The sequence below is a fragment of the Camellia sinensis genome, chromosome 14 (assembly GCF_055761805.1).
Source record: "Camellia sinensis isolate YWXY chromosome 14, ASM5576180v1, whole genome shotgun sequence".
Taxonomy (NCBI): domain Eukaryota; kingdom Viridiplantae; phylum Streptophyta; class Magnoliopsida; order Ericales; family Theaceae; genus Camellia; species Camellia sinensis.
In genome coordinates this window covers 139,487,175-139,501,697 of record NC_138974.1, presented here as the reverse complement: position 1 = coordinate 139,501,697, position 14,523 = coordinate 139,487,175, and the positions used below count along the sequence as shown (strand labels likewise).

At 33.9% G+C, this 14,523-nt stretch overlaps 1 long non-coding RNA gene across 1 annotated transcript; it reads left to right on the top strand.

Annotated features, from left to right (window-relative positions):
• Window positions 1-10,665: 10,665 nt before the first annotated feature.
• Window positions 10,666-14,319, top strand: LOC145807833 (uncharacterized). The gene is made up of 6 exons (XR_014351255.1): window positions 10,666-10,979; window positions 11,067-11,192; window positions 12,708-12,769; window positions 12,879-12,930; window positions 13,049-13,144; window positions 14,077-14,319. It is a non-coding gene; the product is annotated as an uncharacterized LOC145807833 (long non-coding RNA).
• Window positions 14,320-14,523: the final 204 nt, after the last annotated feature.

The following is a 14,523-nucleotide window of genomic DNA, read 5'->3' as shown; positions in this document are numbered from 1 at the left end:
GTGATGACTACACTTATGAAGAACGGCCTATATAGATTGTGAACAGATGGATCAAGAAGTTAAGAAACAAAGAGATCCCACTAGTAAAAGTCGACTAGCAAAACCATGGTGGCGTGTATGCCACTTGGGAAAGGGAAGATGACATGGCTAAGAGATATCCTGAACTATTTCCACTGAACCCTGTTTTCTTCCAGAATGAAGGTAACTCGAGTTTAAAGGACTAAACTCTTTTTAAGGAGGGGAAACTGTAATAACCCTCACCACTGCTTACCGATTAATTACTGATTACCGCTAAACTGAGACTGATTATGAGAAATAATGGAACTGATTAAAATACTGGACTAACTGACTGAAATCTGAAACTGATTGATTGACTGTATCTGTTTAATCGCATTTCTATCTGTCGCTTGTTTGATTATCTATTCATGTTTTTATGTTTGAACTGTAGATTGAAAGCCTTATCGGCGACCGAATCGGAAATTGATTGATGATTTAGGATCATGAGAATTTATGTGATTTTAAGGTATATTTATTGAAAAAGTGATTTGGTATGTTTAAATTAGATTAAAATAAGCCAATTACAAGAGTTAGCCTAATTACCATATTGCCATTGTGAGTGGGCCTTTGTTTATTAAAATATTGAGCCTTGTACACAATTAGACAAACGTTTCCTCAGCCTCATTTGAGCACAAAACCGATCTAGAGAGAGAGGAAATGAGAGAATTAATGTGTTCTTGAGGGTTTTGCTTGGAATCTTGAGGATATTGTAGAAGACTTGCAACACTAAGTTCCTATACCTTAAACTCAAGACTTAGGTAAGGAATTTATCCTCTCATTGTTGTCTTTAAGGTTGATTCTTACAAGGTTTATGTCAAATTGTAGAGCTAAGGCATGATTTAGTCTAAAAATGTTGATTTGTAGCTTGAATCTTGCATGCATGTGTATATTGAAGAGTTTTGAGTTTGGTTTCATGGAAATCTTGCATGCATGTCTATCTTTTGATCATAATCCATGATTTCGCCAAGTTCTTGAAGAAATGAGCTCAATTGAGCTAGCATTGAAGCTTTAAAATGGTTTAAATTCATGCATGTTTGCATGTTCTTCTTGTTCATGAAAATTGGTTTGAAATTGAGTTTTAATTAAACCACCCTTGGGTTTTGATTTCTCAAATTGAGCTTTGAATCATGTTATTCTATGTGTTTACAAATGTTTTCCAGAAAATTAGCCTAAGAGGATCGAAATTTATGCATTTGAACATGATTTTGAACTTGGAGCTCAAATCTGGATTTTTCAGATTTTAGTTGTCCGCTCGAGCGGGGGAAGTGCCGCTCGAGCGGGAAATTCGAGCTCCCAGTACTTTGCACTGTTCATCAGTCCGCTCGAGCGGAGTAATGTACGCTCTCGACCGGAGGATTGGGTGACACGCTCGAGCGTGAATTTCACCTATCCAGTACTTTTTGGTCCGCTCGAGCGGGTAAGTTGACGCTCAAGCGGGGACCTTTGTTTGCCTATCCGCTCGAACGGAGTAACATATGCTCGAGCGGGACCTTGTTTCACTGAAAATTCTGAAAATATTTTCTGAATACATCTTTGCATCTTCATCCTATCCTAGGCATTCTTAGGCCTAGTTTAAGGCATCTTAATGAGGCTATAGATGTAGAACACACCAAGGCAATTAGGGATTAAATTATTATTATCCTTCCCAACTGTGTAGCTTAGTGTGTGTTCATTCTGTACTGTATAGGGTTGGCATTTCGAGGAGACGCTCTAGTTTACTGTAGCCCAGAACTCTGTGAGTAACAATTGTGTAAAGATATGATCAAAATAATTATCTTCTGAACAATTGAACTGTACTGTTTCTGAACTGATATTGTTAACTGAATGAATGTATGTCCTATATTCTGAACAGTATTATGGCATCCTTAGCAACTACTGTTACTGACTGTTACTGTTACAGAGATCTCTGTCGGTTCCCTCGTTGGAACCACTACTGTTTACTGATTGATGGCCATCATTACTGTTCGGTCTTTTAAGACCTACTGTTTACTGTACTGCTATGCTAATTGATGTACCACATATGACTGTTTACTATACTGAACGACTGATATACTGTTTAATGAACTGTTTTCATTACTATAAGGATATTCATTCTAAACCCCTTTACGCTTTATGTTATTCACTGGGTTTTAGCTCACTGTTCATATATATATGTAGGTGTACAGGCACCGGACCAAAGCTAGAAGCGTCGGGGTAAGCTCCAGTTTTGTCAAGCCAACCATTGTACCTCACTGCGAGGTTCCGAGCCTGCCAAGCTATGGCTTAGGGGTGTTTTTATTTCCCCGTCTGTCTCTGTACCGTTTTTTGTAATACTGTATAAACTGGCAGCACTGTACTGTACCGTTTAATGGGGATTAAGTCCCTATTCTGAATGGTTGTTAATAATGTATATACTGTTTTGTCTCTGACTGTATATATGTATGAAAAGTCTTTTTGCATACAGACTGTCACAGCTCATTGGACATTGTTTATTTACTGTTTTGGCTTCCGTCATGCCCCTGTACTCTGTTTTACTGTGCTACTGTTAAGCAGGCCTTCGGTAATCTCAGATTACTGGCCGGTTATGGTGCTAAACCCTTAGGGGCGGGTTTGGGTCGTGACACGAATAAGCCTCATGGGCCTGCCAATACCAAGTTGTGGCACAGCACACTTCTTAGGTACTCAAATTGTTCACATATCAAAATATAATAAAATTATCATTTATTATTTATTCTTATTATAAAAAATTATAAGAAATATACTATAAATAAAATAATTATCCATCATTATAAAATAATAACAATATTGTACAAGCACAAAATATTCACTGTTAGTATAATCCTAGTAATCAAGTTTGCGATCCTTCAAATATCGTCGTAAGGCTTGAAATCACAAAAACGTGAGCTTACCGGCGAATGTATGCCAAAAAGCCCCTCCGATGCTTAAGTTAGTACTCAAGATCAATATGAAAAAAGGTTCCTGAATATTGTGAATAGAATTGTGTTACCCCGTTTTAGATTATCTTTAAGCTTTTATAATTTTTGCATAGCAGAATTTTAGGGGTTGTTTGGGATGACCTAAGTAAGTATACTATTTGTCTTTTCACGCAAAGATGTGCAAAAAAGTAGAGAGGTGATGTGATAGAAAAAAGATAAAAAGATTGATTATTTTTGGGTTGCCAAACTTGGCCTTAATAAGACTCTCATTCCTAGGAGTGTAAAAATGGCTTGCAGCCCGGGGTGGACCTAGCCCATTTAGGCCCATTCGGGCCCGAGCCTAGCTTGAGACCCTAGGCCTAGGCCTAGGCCATCATTTGAAGCCCGGCCCACCTAGTCTCGCCCATCGGCCTGCTTAAAATCCACTCAAGGCCTGGCCCACCTGAGGCCCTATGTATTTTTTAATGGAAAGTAATAAAATCTTGGTAGAAAAAATTAAAAAAAAAAACAAAAAAAAAATGTTCAAGCCCGCCCAAAACCCAAATATCCCCTAGGCTTGGGCCTAATTTTCTAGCCCATGGGCTAGCTTGGCCCAGCCCGAATTTTGGCGGGAGCCCGCGAGGCCTGACGTGGGCTGGGCCAGGCCGAGCCAAATTTACATCCTTGCTAATTCCCTTTCCTAGAATCCTACTATAACTCATCTTCCTAAAGGATAATGCCCATTCTTTAACACTCTCATCACTAAAGAAAGTGTATTACAACTCTTTGGTCGGCAACCGAGCAAATCATCAGCCCCGTCGCTTACCCAACATGCAAATGACTCAACCTTGATGCTGCCAAGAACAAGTGCCACGCCGAGCTAACGTAGTTTGGTACGCCTCTTCATTTCGTGCTAATGTAGCTCTAGACCAATTCTAGTCTACCAAACATGCGAAAATAATTGCTCGGTCTGGCGATGTTTGCCGTTTGTTCACCTAAATGTTGACAGAATTATTGCAACCTTGCGAACTATAGCCCAGTCCATAACAAGGATCTGATTTAACCCGACCCAATCATCTCACCGCAAATCTCCCTCTATAAATATATGTAACTAATGACTTATTAAAAAATTAAATTATTTTCAAACAATAGGTGAAGGTGTTGTTGCTATCAAGAAAATGCAATATATATACAAACCTAAACTACATTTCCTTAGATTTTTGTCTAAACAATACAAAATACACCAATAAACCAATCTTTAATGAAGAGATTACTTTTACAATTTGATCACTTTATGGATTTTCCTCAAATATTCATTTGTATCCCACCACTCTTAGGAATTCAACCGACCCCAATATGTGGAATACTAAGTCCAAATAGACTAATAATTTTAAATTTATTAGTCACATATCAAATTATGTATTTTGTTGGATTGTTAGTATAACATGAAGGCCATGTCCCTTCAAACAAACAAGCTCATAAAAAAAAAAAAAAGTGAAAAAATAAAAAAAGAAAAAGGGTTGGATTGGGTTGATGGTGATGGCTAACTGCAGTGGACGCTTTTAATATTTAATTTTTTTTGGATATGAATTCCCTCAAGTTTAGAGGCTAAACTATTCTGCCATGTTCATTTTGGTAGGATCCAGTATGGATCTTATTTCGATAGTTTGAATGTTTATTTTGTAAAAATTTTTGCATATATGAAAAAAAATTAGTTAATTTAATAATCATAATATTTTTATTTTATTGTGTTTATTTCAAAAAAAAAAAAAAGTGGTGGCCTATTTTAAAAAGCACACTTATCAAATTATTATTATTTTTTTTTTTGAGAAATACTCAATAAAATGAAAAAAAAAAAAATAAAATTACCCAACTACCCTCTAATACCAAAATAAAAGTAGGGGAACTTAAGTGTAAATTTTAATTTGTGAATTTATTATCTAATAGGTCCTGTGAAAATTAATGACGTTTTTCATCAAATATTATTAAAAAAATGTCACTAATTATTAATTTTTAACGACAATTTAAAAATTATATTACAAAAAAAAATCACTAATTATAAGTTTTAGTGACTATTTAAAAAAATCGTCACAAAAAATGTCACTAATTTTTAACTTTCAATGATAGTTTAAAAAATTTGTGACAAAAAAAATCACTAATTGTAAGTTGGGTGAATTACACTAATAGTCTCTATAATTTACGACTTGTATCATTTTGGTTATTGACTTTTCAATTGTGATACACTTGATCTTAAATTTTGAATTTTATTCCAAATAAAGACAATCAAAGATATTTTCTTTCCAAATGGTCCATTTCAAGGACAAAATCATCATACAACTTATTTTGTGTTAATTAACTAATATGTTGTTTGAAATATAATGGCATATCTTTTAATGAATAATGCTGGAATTTTGTTGGTTATAAAGTTCTATTTGGTTTGATACTCATAATCAAATTTTTAGAAAATTTTTTTAAGAAATTAAAATTTTAATTAATGATTTTTTTTTAAAAAAACACAATATATTTGTGTCAGAAATAATTTTTTTTAAATATTTTCATTACATTAGTTTCTATTTTTTCAAAAGTTAAATATGGCGACAACTTTGATATCATTATTAAATAAATCCATTAAATCGAAAAATTCAAAATTAAAAACATTTCCTATATCACTACAAAAAATTAAGATTTTAGAAACTAAAATTTAGGGACAAAATTATTTTTTAGGGATCAAATATTTTTGTTATGAAAAGCGTCGTTATTATATTTTTAGCAACAAAAATTAGACATTAGTGATAAATTGTTATCCTTTTGGGACCAAATTTTTTGTCTAAAAAAATAAACCATTTTGAGATCAAATTATTTTGTCCCTAAAAGTCTATTTATTAGTGATATTTTCAAAATTTTGTCACTAAAAATCTTGTTTTTGACTTTTCGGGACGACCTGTTAGCAACTATCCTCATGACGATAGAAATTGGTACATAATTTTTCGCAACAAAATTTTTACTTTTAAAGACCAAAACATTTGTCTCTAAAACTCTTATATGTTGTAGTGTATTAAATATATCGATTACATATTAAAAGCCTAATAACTATTCATTACATAACTATCTAAAAACAACAATGATTTAGACCACTAAAAAATACACCACTAATAGCACTAATGCATTGGGAATGGTAAAAAAAAAAAGAAAAAAAAAGAAACAAGGCATAAAAAGTGGGCGGGGCCCACAGCCACATCATTAGTGCTCATTCTAGTGCTCCATTTGTAGTGCTCCCAAGCATTTTTCATCTAAAAATATTTATTAACAATAAATACAACCATTTATTACATGATAACCATTCCAAAAATAACAAAAACAACTACTCATTACATAATCATCATCTGAACACATACTACACATGATAACTCAACCGTTTGGATTTGAGTTTTTTTTAGTAATTTTTTAATTTTTAGATGAGTGAAAAAAAAAATTAATATATTTAAAAATGGCGTTTTAAATTTTATATATAAAAAAAAGAGTGAATAATTAGTTTGCGTGTATAATCTGGGAGAAATATTATAGTATACACCTTTCAAAGGATGTGTACCATATGTATTCTATAACTAAAGAAGAAAAATAATATAATTTCATATTTTTTGAGTCGTAACTAAAAAAATAAATATTTGTATAACTAAACAGAACATGAGATATAACTAAAGATCTAATAAATTATAACTAAAATAAAATTATAACTAAAAAAAATAACAGAATTAAAAATGGTACACCTTATTTTAAGGTGTGTGTACGGGGAGCAAATATTCCGCAAAGCTCGTACTCCATTCGTCCAAGTTCCTCGTCTGTCCGATCGACTTGAAAATACAACGGTGGTGAGTTACCCGGCGGTGTGTGGCCGGAAAACCACTCCGACGGTCTAGTTAGCACACACTCAGAGATAGAGAGAGAGAGAGAGGAGAGCTTTGAGTGTTTAGGTTTATCTCACCAAACAATGTTCCATCATCAGCATGGGGGGCGCAGTCATACTTATATACTTTCTGCGCTCACCTCTGCATCCATTCTCTCATTGACACGTGGAGCTGCTCTCCCATATGTCAGCACAAATTCAGCTGAACATCACCTAATTAAACCGCCAGTTGACATTGGCGGGAATGAGTAGCCCGTCGGAGTTACCTCGGCCTCCTTCTACCGAGCTACTTAACGAGCCCAACAGTGCCACTCGCCGAGCTCCATCACAACCGAGCTTCGTAGCATTCCAGTAAGGCCGAGCACCAGATAGGTTAGGCCGATCCAAGGGAGACTTTCCCACCGAGCTACATGCGCGACCGTAAGACCCGAATCAGCAAACGATCATCTCGGCCTCCTTCGACCGAGCTACTTATTGAGCTCAACAGTGCCACTCGCCGAGCTCCATCACAACCGAGCTCAACAGCACTCCGGTGCGACTATGCCCCAGACAAGTTAGGCCAGTCTGCGACAAATCAAGATCACTGAGCTAAAAAGAGCGAACAAGAGAAGACAAGCTGGTAGAGGATCATGTCGGCCAACTCTGGTCTGGACTTCGGCCGAGCAAGCTTCACATCGGCTCGGCTCAACCCAGCTCGGCCCAAATACGCTTGGACCACATTCAGCCCTGCTAGAACCACAGCCCAAGCCAAGACAAAATCATCATACAACTTATTTTGTGTTAATTAACTAATATGTTGTTTGAAATATAATGGCATTTCTTTTAATGAATAATGCTGGAATTTTGTTGGTTATAAAATTCTATTTGGTTTGATATTCATAATCAAATTTTTAGGAATTTTTTTTAAGAAATTAAAATTTTAATTAATGATTTTTTTTTTTAAAAAAACACAATATATTTGTGTCAGAAATAATTTTTTTAAATTTTTTTTTTATATTTATTTTCATTACATTAGTTTCTATTTTTTTCAAAAGTTAAATATAGCGACAACTTTGATATCATTATTAAATAAATCCATTAAATCGAAAAATTCAAAATTAAAAGCATTTCCTATATCACTACAAAAAATTAAGATTTTAGAAACTAAAATTTAGGGATAAAATTATTTTTTAGGGATCAAATATTTTTGTTATGAAAAGCGTCGTTATTATATTTTTAGCAACGAAAATTAGACATTAGTGATAAATTATTATCCTTTTGGAACCAAATTTTTTGTCTAAAAAAATAAACCATTTTCAGATTAAATTATTTTGTCCCTAAAAGTCTATTTATTAGTGATATTTTTAAAATTTTGTCGCTAAAAATCTTGTTTTTGACTTTTCAAGACGACCTTTTAGCAACTATCCTTATGACGATATGTTTTTTGCAACAAAATTTTTACTTTTAAAGACCAAAACATTTGTCTCTAAAACTCTTATATGTTGTAGTGTATTAAATATATCGATTACACATTAAAAGCTTAATAAGTATTCATTACATAACTATCTAAAAACAACAATGATTTAGACCACTAAAAAATACACCACTAATAGCACTAATGTATTGGGGATGGTAAAAAAAAAAGAAACAAGGCATAAAAAGTGGGCGGGGCTCACTGCCACATCATTAGTGCTCATTCTAGTGCTCCATATGTAGTGCTCCCAAGCATTTTTCATCTAAAAATATTTATTAACAGTAAATACAACCATTTATTACATGATAACCATTCCAAAAATAACAAAAACAACTACTCATTACATAATCATCATACTACAAATTAACAAAAACAACTACTCATTAACAAAAACAACTACTCATTACATAATTGTTTTTGAGACGGCAAATGGTCTATCTCTCTTCTTTCTATCTCTCTCATTTCTTTGCTCTCTCTCTCTCTTATCTTTCTATCTCTCTCGTCCATCTCTCTTCTCTCTCTGTTTCTCTCTTTTTCTGTGTCTCTCTCTCACTCATCTCTTTTCGCTCTATTTCTCTCTCATTTTGTCTATCTCTCGCTCATCTCTTGTTTCTTTCTCTCTCTCTCTCTCTCTCTCTCTCTCTCTCTCTCTCTCCATGTCTCTCTCTCACTCTCACTCATCACTCTTCTCTTTCTCTCTCTCTCTCTGTCTACTTGTCTATTTGTCTATTTCTTCCTCACTATGTTCGCCTTGCTCACTCTCTCCCTTTCATCTTCTCTATTTATCGAGTTCCTTCGCGATTTATCGATCCACTATAAGAAAATAAACTTTTAGCAACCACTTTGTCTCTCTCTCGCTTATCACTCTGTCTCTGTCTCTATCTCTCTTCTTTATCTGTCTCTCACAAAATTAAAATATTTTTAAAATATTTAAATATTTTAAAATTTGAATTAAGTTTTGAAAAGAGTTTTGAATTATGTGTTTGGTTATGAGTTTTGAAAAGTAATAATTATATTTTGAATTGAGTTTTGAAAAATGGATGTAAAATTATGATTTGAAAGTTCAAAACAAACACCATACGTAAATCAATGGGTGGAACTATGACCACCACCACTATCTCATTTTCTGTCTCTCACTTTCTATCTCTTTCTCTTTTTGTCTCTCTCTCTTTGTCTCTCTCTTCTCTCTCTCACTCATCACTCTTCTCTCTCTGTTAGTCTTTGTCTCTGTCTCTTTCTATTTCTCTCTTTGTCTCTCGCTTGTCTCTCTATCTCTCTCATCTCTCATCTCTCTCGCTTATTTCTCTTCTCTTTATCTCTCTCTTTTTCTATGTCTTTCTATCGATCATCTATTTTCGCTCTCTTTCTTTCTCTCTTTGTCTATCTCTCGCTCATCTCTTGTTTCTCTCTATTTTTTTGTCTGTCTCTCTCTTATCTCTTTCTCTCTCTGTCTCTCTCTCACTCATTACTCTTCTCTCTCTCTCTTTCTCTCTTTGTGTCTGTTTGTCTGTCTCTCACTCCTCTCTCTCTCTCTCTTTCTCTATATGTGTCTGTTTGTCTCTCTCCCCAATTTTGTTCACCTTGCTCACTCTCTCATTCCTCTCTTCTCTATTTACCGAGCTCTCCACTACAAGAAAATACACTTTTAGCGACCACTTTGTCTCTCTCTCGCTCATCACTCTGTCTCTCTCTCTCTCTATCTCTCTTCTCTATCTGTCTCTCACTCATTTCTCTCTCACCACCCATCTCCTCTACCATCTTCACCACTACTGCAAATGCCATTCCACTACTACCACTGTTGCCACTCTACCTCTACGACTATCATTACTACCATCATCGCTACCACTCCACTACCACCACTACTACTACCATTACCTCTCCTCCACCACCGCTACTCTATCTCCTCTACTACTACTATAACTTCATCACTAATCTCCTTCGCCATCACTACCACCACAACTATCACCTCTTATCCACCACCTTCACCACTACTGCCACTCTTTATCCTCTACCACAAAAAATTAGTTCTTGATTTTTAGTAACAAAAAAAAAAAGGATCGCAAAAAAATATTTTTCATTAACCACAAAAATTAACTTTATTTTAATAGAAAATATTATCCCTACTTCTACCATATAAAAAAAAATTATTCATTAAAATAAATATGAAACAAATAAATTTTCAACCTTACTAAATGAAAAAAAAAAAAAAATCGTTAATTATAAAAAAAAATTATTTTAATAAAATTTTTTTTTTTGACCACGGCATCCTCTGTTGTGAAAAAAGAAAGAGCCAGTTTATTATTTAAATATTCATTTGTAATGAAAAAAAAAAAAAAAAAAAATTCCATTCCCGCTCCCCCTCCACCCCTTTTCCATTCCCGCTCGGGTTCCCCCCACCCCAAACCCAAAATCCCTATTCTCAAAAATCCCTAATCTCTTCACCCTCTCCTCCCTCCCCCTCTTTTTCTCCATTCCCGCTCGGGTTCCCCCCCATTCCAAACCCAAAATCCCTAATCTCTTGAACCAAAATCCCCAATCTCAAAAATCCCTTATCTCTTCTTACGTCTCTCCCTCTCTCTCTCCAGCGAGCGGCAGACCCTTCGAAGTTCCTCATTTCTTCTATCTCCTTGCTGGGTTGTTCGAACGAGCAGGAAATGCGGAGATGGTTGAGGTATGAATTTACATTTTCGTCTATCTATGAAATATATATATATATATATATGGGGGTTTAGGGTTTACTGAGATTTTAATTTTCTAGATAATGTTATTTGGACGTAAGTGGAAGAATCTTTGAGGGCATGGCCATGCAAGCTCATCAGAAGGGAGGTGCATCTGGCAGTTTCATTTTTCCAGATGCTTGTTTTCTTCCTAGTAAATGAAAGAGGTACGATATTTAGCATAGATAAGCTTTTGGACGTGTTCTGTTTTTGGGTAGTGGGTGCTGTCTTTTTTATCATATTGTTCGGGAGCACTGTACACTACATGCACTCTTAAATTTCTTTGGGAATTTACATTTTTATGAAGATCTTACCTTTCTACATACCTGTAAGTTCTGCGATTTGCTTCTGATGATTTAGTGCATAAGTTTCTACCTTCAAACTTAATGTTGAGCATTGTATGATGGAGCTTTCTACCACCATGATAGTGGAATGGCTCAGTTTATTTCCCATACTATAATAGGACATTGCTCAATGTGGTGAAAGCTTGGGTTGACAAGAAGGATAAATGTGGGTTTGGAATCCAAAGGCTACAACTTTATGCCCAAAAGTTTTGCCGAAAAAATAAAACAGAGTTTGAGCCTATAAACCTAACCTTTTGCATTATTTGCACTAAGTGGCCAAGTTTGAACCCCTGCCCCCCCTAAAATAAATCAAATGTAATAAATTAAAATCCTGAGAGTGGAGTTTTAATGGGATAAATTTAAGAAAATGGACTGTAATCGTACTAGAATTATGTTTTTGCCTAATTAATTTGAATGATAAAAGAGTACATTTTGTTGGATGCCTAACTGCAAAGAAAAAATTGCTCTCATGCTTAGATATACTTAAATTTTAGTACATGTGGAATACCATGGTCATTTTCGTATTTATCATGAATGAATGATTTGTGTAGCAGGTAACATTGGTATAGAGATATGGTATTCATGAACAAGGTTGATCATGTTATTCTTGAAGTTGAGCTTGTTGCTTCATCTAATGAGTATTTTGGGTCACTTGTGGTCATTGGCTTTAGGAAACTCCCATAATTGAACATTTCGGTTGTGTTTGGATCTTTGATTTGTGGGGTAAAAGAAAAGGAAAGGGAAGCTGATTTTCCACCCTTTTTTTTAGCTGGGAAATGAGAATAACATGAACAGATATTTGCCAAAACATCACTATTTTGTTTAGTTTGAGCTTCTCCAATGGTATGACGAAAGGCTTGTTCTCAAAAAATAGCATGGAACTCAAATTTGAGCTCTCCAATGGCTATTTAAACCTTATGCTATCATTGCTAAACTTTGTGCAAATTTGGTGTGAGGTTTAGCTATAGCTAAAATTTGACAACCCCTAGGTTCCGTTTGGATAGATGTGGATTTCAAATCATGGGATTTGACCTTAATCATCGAAGGACAATAACTCAAATTTAGATATGATAGTTTATTTGTGAATTTCAAGATTGAGTTAGCTTTATCACGATGGTTTTGAAATAATTATATAAAACTAGTTTTTTGGGTGAATTATATAAAACTAGTTATTTGAAATTATGCTAAGAATTTTCTTTTTAGCTACAAGGATCTTACTATAATATATATATATATATATTTATATATCTTCTATTTCAACTTATCTTCTTCCATTGTTTTTTTGATTTGAAATACATAAGGTAGTTTGTTTTGTGTCCGTTTGTTGTTTGGTTGCAGCTAGAGGCGGCTCACGATAGGGAGAAGGAACTACTTCAGGAAATAACTGATTTGCAATGGAGGTTTTTATAATCATAAACACACGATATTATACATCACAATGTTATAAAAAATCTCATAGCTTTTGAACATTGTTTTTCTTTTAAAATTTTCTTTTAATTTTTTATGCAGGCTAAAATGTGCCCAAGAGGAGCTTCAGAAATATAAAACTGACAATGCTCATGTTGATTTCTTACCCTATTCTTGTTTCATATAAATTATGGCATATTTGTTTTGTTTTTTGTTTTTGGTTTTAATTTTTGTTGAACAGATTATAGACTACTATTATATCTCTGTTTCAGGTATGATCTTATTCCCCAACTGGCATTGAAGAAAAATATAGTCGATTCCACTACACTGACTAAAATGGAAAAAAGAAAAGAAAAGAAAACAATAAGGTGATTTCAATGACCAACAGACTTTATTAAACATTTAGCGGTTCAGTATGTTGTGTAGGAATGTTTCAAGCTTGCTACATAGCTCCATACAGGCAAACCCTTGGTAAAATTATTCTTGTACATGATTTTATTATTATCTTCTCACTTTGCTTGTACTATATTATTATCATTGGACCTTTTGTATTTAGCGTTCTGTCAAGTATATAGCAAGGACCCGTTTCTTTTAGTTTGTAAATAGATAAGTATATATTTTCTTTTTCGTTCATGATTCGCCCTAGTATTCATTTTAATATATTCCAACATTTCATGTGTTAATGCTATTGAAGGCGGCTATAATGTTTTGTATACGAGTTCTCAGAACTATGGGAGTAGCTTGCAGTCAACTTCTCATACTATTTTGTTAGGATATGAGTTAAAATTTTAAACCGTGTGTCAACGTGTATTACTTGAAGCTTCCAGAGATTACCGTGCCTAACCTATCCTGTTAAATTATTTGTGCTTGTTCGACAACCATTGTGTATTAATCAGTAATGCAGCGTTGAATTAGAAAAGGGAGCCCTTATAGAGATCCTCATTTTATGGAGCTGAAAGATGCACCAACAATCTGAGATCAATCTGGGCTTTTGATAATTTTTTTCACTACCTAGCTTTTTGATTTGATGTTGTTGATATGGGTTAGTGGTGGTGGTTGTGGGGTTGGCTTGAAATGATTTAGCATTCCACTTTCAGCTAAAAACCATTCATAGTAACATATTCTATACTGCTATTGATTAGAATGAAGAAAACTATATTTCATCGTGCCTATAAATAGAAACCTTCACTTAACTAACTACTCCAACAAACTAAAAATAGTTAATTTTTTATATTTTTCTGTAATTAAAATATTAACACCATTATATTGTCATTAATTATTTTTATTTTGTTATTTTCAGATATTTTCTGAGTAGCAGTTTGCTTCTTGTGGAATGCGGGCGTATAAAGATTTTGATCAACTTTTGTTTTTGTAACCCACAGAAGAATCAAGATGAAAACTTTTGATTTTGATTTACGTTATTTAGATTTGTGAACAACATTATGTATGTATTATGCGATATTATGCAGTGGGAGAATTTCTATTGTTATGAATTTTTATTTATGTATTGTTATGAATGGAATAACATTATGAATTTTCATTATGTGCCAACTTTTGTTTATGTATGTATTTATATTATTATGTAATTATCGGTTTTTTTAATAGTTATTTTCATATTTTTAATAATTTTAATATAATTTTTTTTTTTTTTGAGATGGCAGCACACACCGTCTCAAAAAAAAATTTGAACTAGGGTTTTTTGCGACGGCACCTTTACCGTCGCAAAAGATAGGGAATTGGTTGAAAC